This window comes from Rana temporaria, chromosome 2 (assembly GCF_905171775.1).
Source record: "Rana temporaria chromosome 2, aRanTem1.1, whole genome shotgun sequence".
Taxonomy (NCBI): Eukaryota; Metazoa; Chordata; class Amphibia; order Anura; family Ranidae; genus Rana; species Rana temporaria.
In genome coordinates, this window is record NC_053490.1 from 321,323,908 (window position 1) to 321,343,660 (window position 19,753).

The window sequence follows — 19,753 nt, forward strand, 5'->3', positions numbered from 1 at the left end:
TCTTGTTTTCTATGCACTTTAGGATTTTTACTGTACAATTGCTCTGCATTTGGCTATATGCATTTTACCTGCCATTGTGTCCAGTTTCCTAGAAACTTCTGAAGAAATCCATTCCTTCAGAACAATGCTACCACCCTTTGAATGGTGTTGGCAGGGAATTGAGCAGTACTAAATTCCACACATAACATTTTGTGCCAGAAAGTCAAAAAGTTCCACTTTGAAAACATCACACCAGAAATAATTTTTCCTCTAACTGCTTACTAATTGGCAGGATCCTCTTTCATTATAACTACACGATCATTAATAGTGTTGTAGATAGCAAAGGAACAAGCATTGACTTCTTTAACCGCTTGCCGACCAGCACACAACGATATACGTCGGCACATTGGCACTGCTTCGCAAATGGGCGTACACGTATGGCCCCCTTAAATTGAGGCTTAGTGCCCGCCTGCTGCGTACTCCGTGACCATGCCCATGGGTCCCGCTGACTCGATGTCTGCCGGTGTCCCGTGATCGTGACAGGCATTTCCCTGTCCTGCCTAGTGACATGACAGGGATCTACTGCTCCCTGTCATCGGGAGCAGTGATCACTGTCATGTCAGTGGTAGCCCATCCCCCCACAGTTAGAATCACTCCCTAGGACACACTTAACACCTTGATCTCCCTCTAGTGTTTAACCCCTTGCCTGCTAGTATAATTTACACAGTAATCAATGCATTTTTATAGCACTGATCGCTGTATAAATGACGATGATCCCAATATAGTGTCGAAAGTGTCCACCGCCATTACTAATAAAAATAAATAAATACATGCCATAAACCTATCCCCTATTTTGTAGACGCTATAACTTTTGCGCAAACCAATCAATATATGCTTATTGTGAATTTTTACAAAAAATGTACGCTCTTTTTTTGTTTATAGCACAAAAAATAAAAAACACAGAGGTGATCAAATACCACTAAAAGGAAGCTCTATTTGTGGGGAAAAAAAGGAAGTCAATTTTATTTGGGTGCAATGTCGCACGACCGCGCAATTGTTAGTTAAAGAAACTCAGTGCCGTATCGCAAAAAGTGCTCTGGTCAGCAAGGGGGTAAATTCTTCCGGGGCTGAAGTGGTTAACCAGACATATTTGAAGGTATCTTCAACCTGGTGCAGGTCCTGTGCAGCATTTGAAGCAAGTCAACAATCCTTGAAAGAAAGACATTTAATTTTTTGGCTACTCTAAAAGCTGCTGCAAATTAAAATGGCAGTGCTTGTGACCCAATGAAGTACAGTATGTTATATCAATGTTTTAGTAAAATTGGTATTTTACTAAAATGCTAATTCAGAAAACATATCAACTGTACTTTTAAGTAAATTGGACCTTGCCTAAAATGGTTTAGCTAACAACCCATGCAGGCACTTTGGTTTCTAGGAGGCTCTTTACCACATGACCAGCTGTGTCCAATCACAGCTGATCACAGTGTAAACAGGAAAAGCTGTGGAGCGTCTTTTCCTCTTCCCACGCTGACAGATGTGGGTAGAGGAGAGACAATCAGCTGCTCTCCTGACAGGGGGTGTCTGCACTGATTATCAGTGCAGCCCCCCTGGGGAATGCTCGTGCATGGCCAGCAAGGATGCCCACCCATTGCCACTAGGGATGCCCATCCATGACCACCAGGTAAGCCCACTAGGACCCACCTGGGATGGCAATCATTGCCCAATATGAATGGCACTCTGTGCCCATCAGTGATGCTTGCCAGTGCTTCTGCCTATCTGTGCCATCTATCAGGGCCCACCAGTGCTGCCTATATGTGCTCTCGAGTGCCACCCATCAGTGCCACCTATGAGTGCCCATAAGTGTCTATCAGTGCCACCTCATCAGTGCCAATCAGTACTGCCTCATCAGTGCCCATCAGTGAAGGAGAAAACATACAACGTTTTGTAACAGAAACAGAAAGAAAACATTTTTTTTAAATGGTTCCTTTTTTTGTAGCGCAAAAATAGAAACCACAGAGGTGATCAAATGCCACCAAAAGAAAGCTCTATTTTTTGGGGTACAGCGTCGCATGACCGCACAATTGTCATTCAAAGTGTGAGAGTGCTGAAAGATGAAAAGTGGTCTGGGCAGGAAGGGGGTATAAGTGCCCAGTTTTCAAGTGGTTAAATAATCCAGTGTAGCTTGACATGTCAGGAATATCACATGGGTTTTGGGTCCAAGAGTAGTTTCTTGTCACATAAATATGTGCTGTGCAGCTGTGGATCATCGATCTCTGAGAACACCTGGCCTGCATTTCACTGGCTCAGATTTAAGGCTATTTAGAAATAAAGAGCATTTCAAGCACATGAAAATATTTTTATGTGAGTGGAATGTACCTTGAGAAGTCCTAAAAAAGTCATAGATATTAATGGCAGATCCTTTATATTATTAAGAAGTATTAGCTTGTCCAAGGGATCTGCATGTAGGAAGAACTACATGCTTTATCATGTTTTTTCTTTTCCTGAATATAACACTATACAAAAACTCTACCAAAGCCCTTTAAATTAAGATTCACATTATTCAGAAAACAATAAAGAGTATGTAAATGTATAATGAATTATGCATTGTACATTTTTTGCAACCATAACAAGGGTAGGGCATTCACTGACAACATTCATGTGTTGAGTTGAGGTGCATTTACAATACCTTCCAACATATACAGTCTCAAACTTAATGTAACAGAATGTTTTATTCATAAAAGCACATACAGAAATGTTTCCACTTTATCCCAAAAACTGTTGCATGCCATCAGTCTTTCAGAGCCCAGTCACTTTCTTTTGTTGCTCAATTCAAATGCTTCTATGTTCCTCTTGATCATACTGTATATTTCAATGCCCTGATGAAGGGGATGCATATCCTCATATCGTGTTGTCTTTTATGTGATTTCATAATTAAAATGATTGTTTGTATACAGAAGTATGATCATAATTCCTATTTTTGGAAAACAGATGCTACTCTTAACAACAGAGTGGTAGTTTGTCTGTCCTACTACTATTACTTGCAGCCTAGATTAGAAACACACACACGTATTCTCTGTGTAAGACAAAAGTCTATGCACAGGTTACTATGACAAATACAATGCCGATCTGTGCCAGGAGACTTTGGGCTCCCCCTTTTTTTTCTTCTAAAACGTAGTCCTCATTCCTGTGTTCTACATTTACTCTTAAGCCTGGTACGCACTACTAGTTTCTTTTTCATTCAACCCATCAGGTTAAATGAAAAAAAAACATGACAGCTATGAAACATAAACTGTACTATGGAGTTTTACTAATTTGGAATGCTTAGAAGTCAACTCCATTGCTCCATGAGTCCATATATGACTTCAGGGCAGAAAACAATGTGTCACATATGTAAGTATGTAGTCTAGGAACATGTAAAAGGATCAATTGTGCCTTTGAGTCTTTTTCCTATTGCTACCACCACATTACCATTCCAACACTTATGCTTCTTTGGCATAGGAAGAGGTTTGAAGTTGTAAGTCTTGATTAACATTAGAAGCTTTAAATTAAAAAATGACATAATTAGTTTCTGCATTTTACATGTGGCTTACTCAAGTCTTGTCATTTTCTAGAGCAGGGGTCTCCATACTTTTCAAGCAAAGGGCCAGTTTACGGTCTTTCAGACTTCAGGGGGGCCGGATCGGGTAGAAAATGCCCCAGGGCCAAGCATCAGTGAGAATAAACATGGCCCCAGTATTGGTGGGCAGTAGGAGGAGGAATAGGGCTCCATCATTGCTATTAGTCTAAGAGATAGTGTCCCATTGTTGGTGCCATTGGAAGAAATACTGCCCCAAGGGCCAGATGAAGGCTCGCAAAGGGCCACATCCGGCCCTCGGGCCGCAGTTTGGAGACCCCTGTTCTAGAGCTTAGTTTGTGTGAATTTGCTTGCCATTAATTTTCCTGTTCTTTGGGTACTATTAAAATACGTCAACAGTAAAAGTAATTTTTACATTATAGCCCTGTATTGTATGTTTTGGCATTTAAAATGTTATAGTTACCTAAGTTTGGCAATATACCTAAAATACATATATACAATAGGTATATACTTGTGACTGTTCTCCAGAAGATAGTGTGAGGTTTTCGTTTTACTTGTGTCTGTAACCAGTCCTGTGCTTTTCTTCCATAAAAATTTTGCATCTTCTACCTCTGTCAGAACATTAAAAAAAGTGATAAATCCTAAATTTAAAAATCAGGTGGAAAGAACAGCCACAATTTTCAGCTATTTGAAGTTAGAGAAGCGTGACTTGCATTGAGTAGGTTTTGTCTGCTTTAAATTACATCACGCTTTAGCAAAATCTGTAGGCAGTGTTGACTGACTTGAACTTAACCAATTCACTTCCAGTGGGAATGCATATATTTTATTTAAAGAAAGCCTTGTGCTGACCAACATCTGTTCCAATATGCTTCTGTCTTTGTTAGTTCTCATTGGAGTATATTTGTAATTTACTGTATTAAAGGGTACCATCTGTTCTTCCTAATGATGTTTCTCCTCCAAATAAGACACACCAATATCTTTACCATCCAGGGTTGATTAATCAAAGAAATAATGCTGCAGATGCAGTAAATGTTCAGATTGAATTGGTCAGTATGTAACAGAATAACAAATATAATTAAATATAATTTTCTTTTAAATATGATCACTGAGTACACACTACTCATTAGTAATATGATTGCCACTACCATTTAAATGATGCATAAATAAAATAGGCTTATTCATTAAGCTTAACATTTAGTGGATGAACTACAATGTAGAACATGTGTGTGCAGTAAGGAGCTTTATTTACTAAAGATGTGTTCTTTCACTGGGCTAATCATTTCAGGATATCACACTGATTCTTTAAAGGCATGAACAATGTGCATATGGGTACAGAGTGTGAGTATGTCTTGTGTGCCTTTGATGCTTACACTAATTCCAAGCAAACATGCTCATGAGCATAATTACCTGTGTCAATGTCTTTCTGCTTATGTAACATTTACTGTAGCTTCATAAATACCGTATTTATCGGCGTATACCGCGCACTTTTTTGCCCTGAAAATCAGGGCAAAATCGTGGGTGCGCGGTATACGCCGATACCCGCTTTCCCGCGCCGTGTTTTGAATACTGCGCCGACATATACCGAGCGCAGTACACTCGGGTATAGTCGGGCAGTCTCGTTCCGCGGTCACGTCCTGGACGTACAGGACATCAGCGCGAGTAGCCGAGCATTGCCGACAATACACGAGTGTACTGCGCTCTGTATATGTCGGCGCAGTATTCAAACTCGGCGCGGGAAACGAGCGGGGAGGACGCGAGGACGCCGCACCCGCCGAAGAGGACACCGGACCCGCCACAGAAGGACACCCGAAGCCGCAAAAGGACACCCGAAGCCGCAGAAGGACGCCGGACCCGCCGAAGAGGACACACGAAGCCGCAGAAGGACGCCGGACCCGACGAGGCCGCAGATGGACGCCGCGCAAGACACCAAAACTGTAAGTACAAAACAATTTTTTTTTCCACAGGATTCAGGGCATCTTTAGGGGTGCGCGGTATATGCGGGAGCACGTTATACCGCGATAAATACGGTAAAATAGATAATAGATTTTGAAGTATACCATGATGTTATTTTTTTCCTGTATCTATTTACTTACCTATAAAGGGCAAAAGAGATGAATGAATCTTGCAAAAGTGTACCACATAGTCTAAATTATTCCAAGCAAATCATGAATTTTCCCCTATTAAAATGAATATTACAATTTTAAATTTTACAAAATGGAGAAGCTACCTATAGAGTCCTAACATCCCAGTTTGGGCTAAAACACATATCTAGAAAGTAGAACAAAGAAGGGTGGGAGTGTGAGGGCATATACACATACCCACCCAGTAGGTTATAATGGACTATCTCGGTACTGATACACAAACAACATAATTTTTGTAAAATAAACAATTTAATACATATAAAATGACATACAAAATTCATTAAAATATCAACCACAGACAACTACTAACGGGTTCCCCCGAGAGATATCTGTTGATGTAGTATATAGACTGGTCTTTCCTCAACTAGTTTTGCAGGTATAGGCCCCCTTCTTCAAGAGGAGTTGTCTATAAAACAAATGACACAGTAAGGCATATAGTAAATACCGTGCCCTTACACTCCCACCCTACTTTGTTCTCTTATATTAATCTGGATGATGGTACTTTATATATTGTTTCTATGTGAGGCTATAAACAAAAATTCTGTACATATCTAGAAAGTGTTAAGTCAACTTGTATTATGGGGTATAGTGTGTTTTGACATGGGATTGTTATATTATTATTTTTGACAAGGTGCATTGACTAAGACTAAAGCCCTGTACACACGACCGGGATTCCGGGCAGTATAAAGTGTGCCGGGAATCCCGACGGAAAAACAAGAACCTGCTCAGTAAGTTTCCCCATGTACACACGGCCGGGTTTCCCGTCGGGAAAGCGGCGGTAAAATAGAGAGCAGGTTCTCTATTTTCCCGTCGGGATTTCCCGGTAGTTTACCTGTTGGGAAAACTGTGAGGAAGCAAACACATGGCCGGTTTTCCCGGCCAAAAGCTCTCCTGGCAGGAAAACCGGTCGTGTGCATGAGGCTTAATGCTAGGTACAGTTAAAATGCATCAATCAGGTTTTTGTTCTTTTTGTAATGTATAGTCCTGTATTTTTTAATTAAGATTATGTTCTATTTTAGACAGCAATGGTGAGTGCTGGCATTTTGAAACTGTTATGTGACTATGAGCCTGCAGCTGGAAAATAAATTCATTAAGCTATGTAAAGCATATACAATTTAAATAGGATACTAAGCAACTACCTTGTAGCTAACACTTTCTTAACCACTTAAGGACCGCCGCAGGACTACATACGTCGGCAGAATGTTCTTCTCGGTGGGAATGTCAGTGATCGTCTGTTCCCTGATTTAGGGAACGGCGATCACTGATGTCACACGTCCAGACCTGCTCCCCTACAGTTAGAAACAAACATGAGGTCACACTTAACCCCTATAGCGCCCCCTAGTGGTTAACCCCTTCACTGCCATTGTCATTTTCACAGTAATCAGTGCATTTTTATAGGACTTTTCGCTGTGAAAATTACAATGGTCCCAAAAATGTCAAAAGTGTCCAATGTGTCCGCCATAATGTCGCAGTCATGAAAAAAATCGCTGATCGTCACTATCTCCTATTTGTAAACGCTATAAATTTTGCGCAAACCAATCGATAAACGCTTATTGCGATTTTTTTACCGAAAAAAGGTAGAAGAATACGTATCGGCCTATACTAAGTAAAAACAAATGTTTTTTTTATATATTTTTTGGGGGATATTTATTATAGCAAAAAGTAAAAAATATTGCATTTTTTTTCAAAATTGTCGCTCTATTTTTGTTTATAACACAAAAAATAAAAACGCAGAGGTGATCAAATACCACCAAAAGAAAGCTATATTTGTGGAAAAAAAGGACGCCAATTTTGTTTGGGAGCCACGTCGCACGACCGCACAATTGTCAGTTAAAGCGACGCAGTGCCGAATTGCAAACAGGGGCAAGGTCCTTAACCTGCATATTGGTCCGGGTCTTAACCGGTTAAGGTACCTTATTCTCAGTAAGATAATTACAACTACAGGGATCATGGGTTGAAAAGTGAGGCATGAATAAATACTTCTTCTTATTTAAAAGTCGCAACCTTGATCCAGCTTGCAGGTATCTGCAACAGGCTCATGAAGGTTGGAACTATGTCTTCTGCAGATTAAAACCATTAGAAATAAACACAAAGTACCAAACCAATAATATTGAACAGATTTCTTTGTTTCCCCAGGTGAAGGATAATGGATTGAGTTAGAAAGCCAGGAACATTGGTTCAATCTTTTGGAAAGATGCATGTCATGCTGTCAGACAGGCTGACAGATTAGGAGAGTAAACACTGCAAGTATAGTGAGCTGAATCTGCGCTTTAAGGATTCACATATTATCGCCTCGCTTTTGGTGTTAACTGTGATAATATGGGTATTAGTTGGAGTACAATATGTTGACACCTATCAAGTCTGTCTAAATAACACAAAGGGGTTGATTTACTAAAGGCAAATCCACTGTGCACTACAAGTGCACTTGGAAGTGCCATCACTGTAGATCTGACCTGAAATGAGGGGAAGATCTGCTGATTTTTATTATACAATCATATGCAAGTGAAAATGCTGTTTTTTTTATTTTCCTTGCATGTCCCCCTCAGATCTACAGCGACTGCACTTCACATAAAGTGATTGGCTCCTTGTTTTGATTCATTCTCTCATTCTCTCACATTCCAGCTCTGCAATACAGAGAGGGGATGATACCAGGTCATATTCATGTATATATAATACATTATATAATATATAATGTATTACTGATTACAGCACTGCATTCGTGTGTGTATTTTATATCTGCCTAAAGGTCAGCTTTAAGTAAAAGAGTATTTTTTGTTTTATTTAAGTATGCTACATATTGCACATCTTGAGTCCCCAGGCCTTTTTCTCAGGCATTCTCTCAGTTGTGCACATTATGGCCCAGATTCTCATACAATTACGTTGCTCCTGGGCAGCGTAACGTATGTGTTTTACGTTACACCGCCGCAGTTTTACAGCGTTAGTGCCTGATTCTCAGAACACTTACCTGTAAACTTGCGGCGGTGTATCGTAAAAGCGCCCGGCGCAAGCCCGCCCAATTAAAATGGGGCGGGCACCATTTAAATTAGGCGCGTTCCTGCGCCGAGCGTACTGCGCATGCGGCGTCGGGTAAATTACCCGACGTGCATTGCGCTAAATGACATTGCACCAACGTCATTTGCTTAGACGTTAACGTAAATGGCGTCCAGCGCCATTCACGGACGTTTAACGCAAACGACGTAGATTTTGAAAATTTCGACGCGGGAACGACGGCCATACTTAACATTGGCTGCGCCTCATAGACCCCAGGGGCAACGTTACACGTCGCAAAGGCTACGGAAACGTCGTAAATTCTCTGCGTCGAGCACGCGTACGTTCGGGAATCGTCGTAATTTGCTAATTTACATAAGCGACGGGGAAAACGACGTCGGCGACACCTAGCGGTGAAAAAAAAAAATGCATTTAAGATCTGACAGCGTAAGAGCCTTACGCCTGTCAGATCTAATGGGTATCTATGCGTAACTGATTCTAAGAATCGGTCGCATAGATACCCGGGGCCAGATTAGGACTTACGACGGCGCAAATGGTGTTGCGCCGTCGCAACGCCTTTGAGAATCTGGGCCAATATATTTTAGCATTTGTAGTCTAGAACTACAACTAAGACTCTAGGACTAGAATAATATAAAATAAATGCATTTCCAAAAGTAACATTTACATGATTTGCACACCCTCTTCCAAAATGTAACAACAAAGGCCCGGATTCACAAAGCACTTACGCCGACGTATAACAAGTTACGCCGACGTAAGTGCAAATGTGCGCCATCGTATCTGTATGCAAGACCCACAAACAGAGATGCGGCTAAAACCAGGCTACACCCCGCCAACGTATCTTGCATACGCCGGCGTAGAGTGGGCGCACATTTAGGCTGGGAGCATGGTGCCGATCCCATTGATTAGTCATTCAAATATGCAAATTAGGGAAATACAGCGATTCATGAACCTGCGTGCGCCCGACGCAGGCTACGAGAGGTGCGCGTAAGTTGTACGTCCGGCGTAAAAATAAGCCCCATAAAGGAGGTGTAACCCAGCAGCAGACATGCAAGGGTCTGCACCAGGGAACACAAGCCGGCCAAGCCGGCGTATTTTACGTTGGACGTGTGTCTGGCTGGGCGTAGGTTACGTTCATGGCCTACGCAGTGATCCGGCGTATCTTAGGCAGTTGTTCCGACGTGGTTGTGAGCATGCGCAGGGGGATACGTCCACATCACGGCACATGCGCAGTTCTTTAAACGTACTTGTCTGGCGCTCGGACCATCATTTGCATGGGGTCACGCCTCATTTGCATGGGTTTGCATGGGTCAAGCCCACTTCCACCTACGCTGGCCTGCGCCTTCGAAACCTACACCACGACACACCAAAAATTTTAAAGACTTTGCGTTTACTTATGTGAGTATGTGCACAGGAAACACAAATGTCATTCAGAACATTTAATGTCCTTGTTGGAAACTGAGAAATAATCTATAATATATAATATCTATAACATAATGCACACATACACATTATATTTATTCATTTATTTACATTATTTGCTTTTATACTTATAGTGGGTGTGTATTGATTATTTTTGGGAGAATATATTTAGTGTCATTTTAAACATACAGATAGCTTTCTCTGTTTTTGTTGTATTATTCAGAAAATGCGATAGTGTATTTAGATATTATAAAACATGATCTTCAATCCAGCTTCTTCAGACACCATGAAATACTCTATACCTGTTTGTGTCATAGATGACTCCTATACATTACTTGAAGTGTACACATAAAGCAGAGCAGACAGAAATAACCTGTGCAATTTTACGAAGAAAAGAACAGTGACTCCAGATGAATATTTATTTAGTGAACTTTGTACTGCTACTCATCTTTATTTATAACGAGGGGAAAAGAGCCAGGGAATGTACATTTACCCAAACTGGAGAGGATCCAAAGCTGTGAAAAATGGGTGCCTTCCTTTTGAGGCTGTATCAGCTTAAAATCTCTCACAGGTTATTAAAACTGAACTCTGATAGGCACATGGCAGATTACATTAAACAAGCTGGACGGGGAGAGTTTGCCAGGCAATTTAAGCAGGTTTTAGTATTCTGCAAGGCTGAGAATCCCACACACAAATCCTCTCAGCTGCGTCTTAGTGTTAACCCTAAATCATTACACTGGAATCCCTAGGAAGATTGGTTCTGTTACAAACATTTCCTGCACACACAGCCAGTGCATTTAAGAAGATCATCTGTTTACTGATAATGTAGTGAATACTCAGGTTATATATCAAAGTCTCCAATGCCTTAAAATCAATGAGGGAGCCATCAAACACAAATGAAGCAATCTTCCTAAAGCTAGAAATACCTCAAACCTTACCGTTTAAATAGAGATGGATTCCTCTTTGTTAGTGTCTTATAAATACGGCTAATGGGTCTTTTTAATAAGGTAAAGCAAAGAACAATGGTAATATTATTTGTGCAATCACCTATATCGGCTAATCAGATTGTTAAAGTTATACCAGAGGAGCAAGATATATAATTTGCTTTAATGGTGGGTTTGAACATAGCTTATTGGATAAATCTGTTTACTGACATACACTAATGGACATGTGGTCGTTTTAATGTTTTCTTTTTTTAATGACTGTTTTAGCTTCTAATATACAGGTGAAACTCGAAAAATTTGAACATCGTACAAAAGTTCATTTATTTCACTAATGCAACTTAAAGTGGTTGCAAAACCCTCCTTGATAAGTTTTCTCAGATGTAATCATCAATAAGCACTGTACACATTGCTCTGTATGGATTGATCCTAACCTTCTCCATTTGATTGTAATCTGTGAGGTAAGTTTTCATGACGTCAGTGCCGCATATTCTACAGTACCTCATTAACGGCATGCTCATTGTGCCGTCAGTCCATTCATAAATGTACATCTTCTGTCCACAGCACTGTTCCGAGATCTCACGAGATTACAGTGTCATTCACTTCCTGAAACAACTCATGTGACTAGCAACGTCACATGGGGTGTAAACATCAGCACATTACAAAGCATCCCAGAGCAAGAAGATCAGCTGCATTATTTAATCAGCTGCATTTTACAGGGTAAAAAAACCCCCACACAATTAACAAGTGCTGAAATACACTGTTCAAAAAAATTAAAGGAACACTTTTGAATCTGAACTCCTCTGATATTGATCTGGTCAGTTAAGTAGCAGAGGGGGAGGGGTGTATATAGAGGTGGTTGTTAATCAGTTTTAGCTGCTTTTATGTTAATTGAAATTAACAACAGGTGTACTACATGGGCAACAATGAGACGACCTCCAAAACAGGAATGTTTTTTCAGGTGAAGGTGTCTGACATTTTTTTCCCTAATCATCTTTTCTGACTGTTTTTTACTTTTCACTAGTTTTGCATTTGGCTAGAGTCAGTGTCACTACTGGTAGCACAAGGCAATACTTGGACCCTATAAAGGTTGCACAGGCAGTCCAACTACTCCAGGATGGCACATCAATACGTGGCATTGCCAGAAGGCATTGCCGGAAGTCTCAAGAGCATGGAGGAGATACCAGGAGAGAGGCAGTTACTCTAGGAGAGTTGGAAAGACCTGTAGAAGGTCCTTAACCCATCAGCAGGACCGGTATCTGCTCCTTTGTGCAAGGAGGAACAAGATGAGCACTGCCAGAGCCCTACAAAATGACCTCCAGCAGGCCACTGGTGTGAATGTCTCTGACCAAACAATCAGAAACAGACTTCATGGGGGTGGCCTTAGGGCCCGGCATCCTCTAGTGTGCTCTGTGCTCACTACCGGACACTGTGGAGCTGGATTGGTATTGTCCATTAAACACCAGAATTGTGCCCCATGCTTTTCTCAGGTGAGAGCAGGTTCACCCTGAGCATATGTGACAGACGTGAAAGGGTCTGGAGAAGCCGCGGAGAACTTTATGCTGCCTATAACATCGTTCAGCATGACTGGTTTGGGGGTGGGTCAGTGATGGTCTGGGGAGGCATATTCATGGAGGGACGTACAGACCTCTACAGGCTACACAATGGCACCCTGACTGCAATTAGGTATTGGAATGAAATCCTTGTACCTATTATCAGACCCTACGCTGGTGCAGTGGGTCCTGGGTTCCTCCTGGTGCACAACAATGCCCGGCTCATGTGGCGAGAGCATGCAACCAGTTCCTGGAGGATAAAGAAATTGATACCATTGAATGGCCCCCATGCTCACTTGACCTAAATCCAAAAGAACACCTCTGGGACATTATGTTTTGGTCCATCCGGTGCCGCCAGGTTGCACCACAATCTGTTCAAGAGCTCGGTAAAGCTCTGGTCCAGATCTGGGAGGAAATACCCCAGGGCACCATCCATCGTCTCATTAGGAACATACCCTGTTGTTGTCAGGCATGCATTCAAGCACTTGGGGGCCATACAAACTACTGAGGACCATTTTGAGTTGTTGCAATGAAATTTCAGAAAAATGGACTAGCTTGCTGCATAATTTTTTCACTTTGATTTTTGGGGTGTCTTTGAACTCAGCCCTTTGTAGGTGAATAATTTGAATTTCCATCAAATGATGTGCCATCCTTTCATTCCTAACACATTACCCAGTCCATATCAGTATAGATATCCAGCATGAGATTTTTGCCCGTTGAGATCTGATATGTTTTCAAAGTGTTCCTTTAATTTTTTTGAGGAGTGAATGATATAGACTCATTACATGCAAAGCAAGATAGTTCAAGCCGTGATCAGCTAATTTGTCATAATTGTGATGTAATCAGCTAATTTGTCATAATTGTGATGATTATGGCTTACAGCTTATAAAAATCCCAAATCCACAACCTCAGAAAATTAGAATATTGTGTAAAGTTGCAATATTCTAGGCTCAAAGTGTCCCACTCTAATCAGCTAATTAAGCCATAACAATTGCAAAGGGTTCCTGAGCCTTTAAATGGTCTCTCAGTCTGGTTCAGTAGGAATCACAATCATGGGAAAGACTGCTGACCTGACAGTTGTGCAGAAAACCTTTATTGACACCCTCCATAAGGAGGGAAAGCCTCAAAAGGTAATTGCAAAAGACGTTGGGTGCTCCCAAAGTGCTGTATCAAAGCACATTATTAGAAAGTTATGTGGAAGGGAAAAGTGTGGAAGAAAAAGTTGCACAAGCAGCAGGGATGACGGCAGCCTGGGGAGGATTGTCAGGAAAAGGCCATTCAAAAGTGTTGGGGACTTTCACAAGGAGTGGACTGAGACTGGGGTCAGTGCATCAAGAGCCACCACACACAGACGGATCCCGGACATGGGCTTCAAATGTCGTATTCCTCTTGTCAAGCCACTCCTGAACAACAAACAATATCAGAAGCGTATTACCTGGGCTAAAGAAAAACAGACCTGGTCTGTTGCTCAGTGGTCCAAAGTCCTCTTTTCTGATGAGAGCAAATCTTTAATCTCATTTGGAAACCAAGGAGCCAGAGTATGGAGGAAGAATGGAGAGGCACACACTGCAAGATGCTTGAAGTCCAGTGTGAAGTTTCCACAGTCTGTGTTGATTTGGGGATCCATGTCATCTGCTGGTGTTGGTCCACTGTGCTTCATTAAGTCCAGGGTCAATGCAGCCATCTACCAGGAGATTTTGGAGCACTTCATGCTCCCTTCCCTAGACGAGCTCTATGGGGATGCTGACTTCATTTTCCAGCAGGACTTGGCACCTGCCCACACTGTCAAAAGCACCAAAACCTGGTTCAATGGCTGTGGTATTACTGTGCTTGATTGGCCAGCAAACTTGGCTGACCTGAACCCCATAGAGATTCTATGGGGCATTGCCAAGAGAAAGATGGGAGACATGAGACCGAACAATGTAGAAGAGCTGAAAGCCTCTATTGAAGCATCCTGGTCTTCCATAACACCTCAGCAGTGCCACAGGCTGATGACTTCCATGCCACAGGCTGATGGCTTCCATGCAACGCCGCATTGAGACAATAATTGCTGCAAAAGGGGCCCAAACCAAGTACTGAGTACATAAGCATGCCTATACGTTTCAGAGGTCCGATATTGTTCTATGTACAATCTTTGTTTTATTGATTGCATGTAATATTCTAATTTTCTGAGATTGTGGATTTGGAGTTTTCATGAGCTATAAGCCATAATCATCACAATTATGACAAATCACTGCTTGAACTATCTTGGCTTGCATGTAATGAGTCTATCTCATATATAAGTTTCACCTTATAATTAGCATTAGTGAAATAAATGAACTTTTGCACAATATTGTAATTTTTCGAGTTTTACCTGTACAGCATATTAAATTAGCTTCTCATAGTTGCTATTCAAGAAGTGCCACACATAGTAAAAGTTCACCTCTATAAAAAATGTTACATGTTACACTCGTATTTAGGGTGTAACATGTTCCAGTTTCCCTTACCTCCTGGGTCCCCCTATCCTGGACAGCAGGCAGGGGTTCCCGCAGCTACTGTCACATTTAAAATCTGCCCCGGCAGCCGCATCATTCATGTACTGTAAATGTATTCATCATTCATCTGTAAATGAATCTTCCACAACAGCAGGTAGTTTTTAGTTCTCAAAGGACTATGGAAGCGCTGATTAGCACACATCCTCCAGCTTTCTAAAGGTATAAAGCTGGAGCAAGTGTCTGCAGGAGCCTGATAGTGCACCTGCGATCCGCTGATCGCAGTCAAAATGCTTTGCATTACTATTCTTTTTCTATTCTTTTTTCCTTAAAGGTGAACTTAAACTTTTTCAGAGTAACAGATTAATTAAAGTTGTTCAGTATAGCTTATGTTGGTAAAATATACGTACTATTCTGTCAGTCCTTTATGCCTGGTTCACACGTTTTCATTTTGATGTGTATTTTGTAATGCATAAAAACGCATGTGTCACAAAATTACATTGGGGTTGATTTACTAAAACTGGAGAACACAAAATCAGGTGCAGCTGTGCATGATAGCCTAATGTCAGCTTGTTCAATAAGGGCCCTTTCACACCTGTGGACCATTCAGATCCTCCTGTCAGTTTTTCAGGCGGATCTGAACGGGCGCTCCATGTATCTCTATGGAGCGTCGGATGTCAGCGGTGACATGTCCACTGACACCCGATCAGCCCCGATCCGATCCTCTCCACTAAAATGTGACGGATGCAAACCCTATTTTGCATCCATCCGGCGGAGCTGATCGGATGAAAATGAACAGACAGTTCGTTTTCATCCAAACCCCCATAGAGGAGAGCAGAGATCTGACAGGGCAGTCCCTACACAGTGTGCAGAGACAGACCTGTCATCTGCCGGCTCAGCCGGGATCAACAGAACGATCCCTGCTGAGCAAGTGGTTGTTTAAAAACTGATCCTCATGGGATACGCAGGTCTGAAAGAGCCCCTAGGCTTTTCTTTGTAAATTAACCCCAATGAGGCCATTTACATCTGCTGCATTGTTAAAAATAAGTCAATTTTTTACGCATATTTTTGGCCAATTGAAGTCTACGAAAACACATGAAAATGCACATATTATGCATTTTCATGCATTTTTTTCATGTACTTTCAACTTGTTGTGGGTGAACACATGGCAGCTTGTTATCCTATAGTTAACTGCTCCTCCCCTGAATACCTACTATGTATTGAATAGGAGAGGTAACCGTCATGGTACCTGCCATGTGCTAAGACACAATTAAGACCATTACAGTTGCTGTGGCAGCTGCAAACAGGGGTGTAAACTCAGCCATGCTTCCTCAACTCCATACACAGAAATTTAGGACACACATCCCTTGATTACGTCACTACACTAAAAGCATACTTATTGGTTAACAAAAAAAATGCATGTAAAATGCACAAAAACAAACATTTAAATAAAGAAAGCAAAAAGCATGACTGTGTAAACAAAGAGATGGAAACAAGGCCTAAAGGACAGCGAAGCCCAAGAATAAAAATCTACTGCATCTTTTTAGTCATTACATGTGATGGTTGCATTGATCCTGCTAGACATTCAGTGTGCTTGAGACACCCTGTGCACTGATCTGAAATATCAACTGTTACTGTTGCTATCAACTGTTATCAGTTCCCTTCTGTGAACTACAGAACATCTACCCCTATGACAGGGGTCTCCGAAGTACAGCCCTCGGGCCACATCTTGTTCATTGGACATTTTTTCCAGCCTGCAGCTTGAGTCCCCAGAGTTACTGTAGGAACAGTCTCTGCTCAAGCTGCCATCCTAGAAACCAATGAAATACTTCAATGCAGACTTGCTGCACCTCCTGACTCCCGCCCGCTGTTAACCTAAAGGTCTTTTACACAGCATGCCTGTGTAACAGCAGGATGGGAGACTGGAGGGGCAGTTGATCTGCAAAGACAATTGCTAGTTGTTTCAGAAGCACACTATACAGCGTTAAAACTGGTGTAATGGGATAATGTGTTTTTCAGATGGGGACACAAATGTGCATGGAGGGAGTTTTGAGAGGGATACAAATGTGAATGGGGAGCCCTGAGAGGGACCCAAATAACTGAGAGGCTCCATCTCCATGGGTTAACAAATAAATGTGCATGGGCAGTCTCTGAGGGACACAAATTTGTCTTAGGGGGGCTGTGATAGGGACATACATGTGCATGGTGGGTTCTGAGGGCTGCACAAATAAGTGAGGGGGCTCTGAGAGAAACATAAATGTGCATAGGGGTGCTCTGAGGAGGACATACCTTGTGTGAGGACAAAAATTTGTGTGTGGGTGCTCTGAGGAGCACATACCTTGTGTGACAACAACAATGTGTGTGTGGGGGCTCTGAGGAGACACAAATGTGCAAATGTGCAGGGGGGGGGGGCTGTAATGGGGACACAAATGTGCACGGGAGAGCTCTGAGGGTGGACATAAATGTGCATGGGTGCTCTGAAGGGACACACATGTGTAGGAGGGCTCTAACAGGGACACACATTTGTAGGAGGGCTCTGAGGGGGACACAAATAAGAAGGGATGCTCTAATGGGGACACAAATGTGCCTCCTCCTCGGCTCTGAGAGGACACAGATGTGTGGGTAGGGCTCAGATGGGGACACAATTTGTGGGGAGGCTGTGATGGGTTAAGGTGGTACAACTGTGTGGTGAGATCCTGATGGATACACAAATGCATTAGTGGGCTCTGAAGGGGACACGGATGTATGGAGAGACTCTGACGAAACAAAGATGTAAGGCTCTATACACACTGGAAGCTTAGACCCATTGCACAAGGCTCTAATGTTTAAGTGCCGGCGGAGGATGCAGGTGTGCCATCCAGCCCTATTGCCAGCCGCCTGTCAAATTCTATTTTATTCTGCTGCTATAAAAAAATAGCAGATTTTTTTTCATCCCACATGGCCCTCAAAGTGAAAAGTTTGGAGACCCCATGCCTTATAATATAGAGGTGAGAAGCGGTGTTTGTTATCTAAAACAAACCATGAGTCAAAATGCAACTCCTGCATAGATACAATAAGTGAGTTAATGTTGTCACCCTAGGACAAAAAGCGTATTACTGACAGGATCAGAACATGAAAATAAAATTAAGAAAGAAAATATTGCAGCCACCACATCTAACTGTTATGCTGCAATAATATTTTTTATATTGTGTACTGTATATTATATATACAATTTTTTTACAGTGTTTATACACTTCAACAAAACATGATCTACTGACTATCAAGATCCAGTCAGGCCTTGTACACACGACCGAGTTTCTCGGCAAAAACCAGCAAGAAACTTGCTGGGATTTTTTTTTGGACGAGGAAACCGGTCGTGTGTACATTTTTCGACGAGGAAACTGTCGAGGATCCCGTCGAGCTAAAAAGAGAGCATGTCTTCTTTTTCCTCGACGGGAATGGAGAAACTTGCCTTGTCGAGTTCCTCGACAGCCTAACAAGGAACTCGACGAGGAAAACGATGTGTTTCGCCCATCGATTTTCTCTGTCGTGTGTACGAGGCTTGACTGTGAGCCATGGAGAAGAGGGAGAGATTATTTTAGGGAGAGAATAGTTATTCTTTTGACAGCACCCAATGGCATGTCTATGTGAACTTTTAAATCTGATTGATAGATAGATGGTCCACTTTTTTTGCAGAGTTGTAAAAAAGGAAACTCCAGTATATGAAGCAAATCATTCATTAATGAGTACCTGATGAGCAGGCTGAGCAGAAAAGCCAACAGCAGGTGATTTTGTTACAGACCTTTTCAACATATACAGATGTTATGTTCTGTAACATTTTACAGAAATCAATTTTGGTGCAAGCTGAGTGATTGATCAGCAACATTGACACCTCTCCAGAACTTCTCTGAAAGCACAGAGTAATGTACTGGTAGGGGGTATATAAAGTTGTTCAACGATGATGGTGCTTTATAATCACACATGCAATTATAATAACACATATTATTTATAGGCGCCTTTCAGAACACCCAAGGTCACCTTACAAAGATGGCAACAACAATTTTAATAAATAAAATAAACATACATTACATAACCATTAAATTACAAAAAATAAAGATGAGATTTGAGACATGATTTGAAGATGGAAGCAATGAATATTGTGTATGTCAGGTTGCAGTATTTTCCAAAGTCGGGGGGCAGAGCAGCTAAAAACTCTTTTTATTCTCGACATTTTTGGTTGATCTTTTGGTTTCTTCTTGCTATATTGAAGCATTGTTATCATTTGGAGCACATCCCCCTCTCACTACACTAGCATAGCAGGATTTCTCTGCACAATGTGGATTTAAATATTACTGTCTCACAGTCTGTCATTACAAGATGCATTTAAATACTCAGATATACATTCATATTCACATGCTCTGCAAAACATAGAGATTTACTCTACACCATTACACAGGCGGTTCTGGCAGGATTTGTGACAGTACTAGATAGATCCATCTACTCTCATACTACAGTTATTTATGTTCTATACCAGGGCTCAAAATGTCAAGTTCTGAGCTACTAGCCAGGCCTCAAGGCGTACTCGCCACCAGTTGCCCCGTCCAACCCCTACCATATCCCGCCCCCAACCCCGCCCCTAGACATGCCCTCATAAATCTCATGAAATGGCACTTAAATGTTTTATGCA

At 41.7% G+C, this 19,753-nt stretch overlaps 1 protein-coding gene across 2 annotated transcripts in view; it reads left to right on the forward strand.

Annotated features, from left to right (window-relative positions):
• Positions 1–19,753, forward strand: part of TAFA3 (TAFA chemokine like family member 3) — a 558,411-nt gene that overhangs the window by 337,876 nt on the left and 200,782 nt on the right. The gene's annotated exons all lie outside the window — the stretch shown is intronic.